The sequence below is a fragment of the Pezoporus occidentalis genome, unplaced genomic scaffold, assembly GCF_034315485.1.
Source record: "Pezoporus occidentalis ecotype Australia unplaced genomic scaffold, CSIRO_AGI_Poc_V1 ctg373, whole genome shotgun sequence".
Classification (NCBI taxonomy): Eukaryota; Metazoa; Chordata; class Aves; order Psittaciformes; family Psittacidae; genus Pezoporus; species Pezoporus occidentalis.
In genome coordinates, this window is record NW_026915695.1 from 847 (window position 1) to 4032 (window position 3186).

The 3186-nt window shown below is 57.2% G+C and overlaps 1 long non-coding RNA gene across 1 annotated transcript; it reads left to right on the forward strand.

Moving 5' to 3' along the window:
- Positions 1–1416: 1416 nt before the first annotated feature.
- Positions 1417–2641, forward strand: LOC134170410 (uncharacterized). The gene is made up of 3 exons (XR_009967264.1): positions 1417–2050; positions 2131–2150; positions 2192–2641. It is a non-coding gene; the product is annotated as an uncharacterized LOC134170410 (long non-coding RNA).
- Positions 2642–3186: the final 545 nt, after the last annotated feature.

A 3186-nucleotide genomic window follows, 5' to 3' on the forward strand; every position in this document is an offset into this window, starting at 1 on the left:
CAGGATGGGATGGGATGGAACAGGATGGGATGGGATGGGATGGGACAGGATGGGATGGGATGGAACAGGATGGGATGGGATGGAACAGGATGGGATGGATGGGATGGAACAGGATGGGATGGATGGGATGGAACAGGATGGGATGGGATGGATGGGATGGAACAGGATGGGATGGGATGGAACAGGATGGGATGGATGGGATGGAACAGGATGGGATGGGACAGGATGGGATGGGATGGAACAGGATGGGATGGGATGGAACAGGATGGGATGGATGGGATGGAACAGGATGGGATGGGATGGAACAGGATGGGATGGATGGGATGGAACAGGATGGGATGGGATGGATGGGATGGGATGGAACAGGATGGGATGGGATGGAACAGGATGGGATGGGATGGGATGGAACAGGATGGGATGGGACAGGATGGGATGGGATGGAACAGGATGGGATGGATGGGATGGAACAGGATGGGATGGGATGGAACAGGATGGGATGGGATGGGATGGAACAGGATGGGATGGGACAGGATGGGATGGGATGGAACAGGATGGGATGGGATGGAACAGGATGGGATGCGTCCTGGCTCAGTCACCCCAATCAGGGCTGCTTTTCCTTGGATGCTGCCCCCCATTCATTGTCCTCCATGGCAGGGGACGGAGCCGCTTCCCCCCTCCCCGTGCTCCCTTCCTGCCACCCCATCACCCCCTCGGTGTCCCCGTATCCCCCTCCAGGTGTGAACATCGCCTACCTGAACGCCGGCATCGGAGGCCACAAAGCATCCAGCCTGGCGGACCGGCAGCGGGAATACCTCCTGGATATGATCCCGCCTCGCTCTATATCCCAGTCCATCAGCGGACAGAAATAACCCCTGCTGAGCAGAGCAGCCCCCCCTCGACCCCGCTCCCGTCGCATGCAGTGCCTGTGCTGGTGCCTACCGTCCCCGGGGGAAAGCAAAGCCAGAAAAGCCACAGCAAGACATGGAACCCACCCCACTTTTCCAACCCTCCGGCATCCTTGTCCTTTCCTCCAGCCCTTTTTCCACGTGGGAAGTGAGGGGCCGCTTCCTTTGCCCGAGGTCTGCTTGAGGTCAGCACTCGCCGTGTGTGTTCCAGCTTGGGTGATGCTGTTTTTTGTAATGACAAAGCCTAGAGTTTTGAATTGTATCGTGGGGTTCTTTTTTTTTTTTTTTTGGGGGGGGGCTGATTTTCCTGACTTTCTTTTTGGGCTTTTTTCCCGATTTTTTTTTTGGGATCTGTTTCCCACCCCCCCCCTTTTCCTTTTCCTCTTTTTTTTCATGCTCTGGTTCTCTTTTTGCCACAGACTTTGGCCCAGGGGCAGCAGTGAAGCCTCTTTTACTGTGCACGGGCAGCAGCCTGGTGCTGACTCGTGGGGTGGGGGGGAAACGTGGGGGACCAGGGGCCACCAGCACCCATGGGTGGGTGCTGGGGTGCTGCACCCTTGCCTTGGCGAGAAGAAAGGCAGGAGCCTCCCATCCCAGCCCTTCCCATGGAGGCAGGGAGCCCTCTGGGGGTCCATGGCTGGTGCTGGGGACCCCGGTTGGCCAAGGCAAGGAGCCCGCTTTGGGGTGCTGAGGGTGCTGAGGCCACCCGTGAGCAGACTTGGGCACGGTGAGTCCCCGTCCTCGGCTCTTCCGCGCTTCCTGCATGCTCCGGAGCTGCTGTCCGGGCGATGGGAATGGCACCGGGGCGATGGGAATGGTACCCAGGGGATGGGAATGGTACCCAGGGGATGGGAATGCCACCCGAGTGATGGGAATGGTACCCAAGTGATGCATACGGCACCAGGGCGATGGGAATGGTACCCAGGGGATGGGAATGGTATCCAAGTGATGGGAATGGTATCCAAGTGATGGGAATGGCACCTAGGTGATGGGAATGGTCCCCAAGTGATGGGAATGGTATCCAAGTGATGGGAATGGTACCCAGGTGATGGGAATGGCACCCGAGCAATGGGAATGGCACCCAGGTGATGGGAATGGTCCCCAAGTGATGGGAATGGTATCCAAGTGATGGGAATGGTACCCAGGTGATGCATATGGCACCGGGGCGGTGGGAATGGTACCCAGGGGATGGAAATGGTCCCCAAGTGATGGGAATGGCATCCAGGTGATGGGAATGGTACCCAAGTGATGCGTATGGCACCGGGGCGATGGGAATGGGTACCCAGGGGATGGAAATGGTCCCCAAGTGATGGGAATGGTATCCAAGTGATGGGAATGGCACCCAGGTGATGGGAATGGTACCCAAGCGATGCGAATTGGCACCCAAGCGATGCAAATGGCACCCAGGTGATGGGAATGGTCCCCAAGCGGTGGGAATGGCACTGGGGCGATGGGAATGGCACCCGGATGATGGGAATGGCACCGGGATGATGGGAATGGCACCGGGGCTCCGGTTAACGAACCCAAAGCAAGAAAAGTCGTCTGAGAAACGCTCTATTTGCACTTAAACCTTCACACTAATGGGCCCTTCCCTCCTCTTCCTCCTCTTATCCCTCTTCCTCCTCCTCCTCCTCGCAGACACAGCCCTTGCCAGTGGAATTCGCTGCCGGAGCAACCCCGGCCCCACATCCCATCCCCATTCCCATCCCATCCCATCCCCATCCCCATCCCATCCTCATCCCCATTCCCATCCCATCTTCATCCCCATCCCCATCCCATCCCCATCCCATCCCATTCCCGTTCCCACCTGAGGGTTTTTGCTCCTCCCTGCGAGTTTCCTGCCTTGTTTTTAAGGAATTTTAAGGAATTTCCCCCCCCCCCTTTCTTTTTTTGAGCCCGGATTCTTGACGATCCATTGTTATTCCCAACAGGAGAATCTCGTGCAATCTCAGCTCACCCCTTTGCTTGATGGCCAAGGGGGGGGGGGGGAAATGGGACCCCCAAAACCAACCCCCCCCCCCAAAACCTGGGGACCAGGCACCTTCCTTCCCCCCCCTTTATGGGTGGGGGGGTCCCCCACCAGCAGCCCCTCAATCCAATGAGCACTTAACCCCTTGAGGGGTCTGAGCATCCCAAATTCCCCCCCCCCCCCAACCTCTTTGGGCCCTTCCAGAGGGAAAATTAGTTGGAATTCCTGTTGGAAGTTTAGTGGCGTATATATAAAGACATAGCTATATATGGATTCTTTTTTTTGGGGGGGATTTAGGGAATTTTGGGGGAT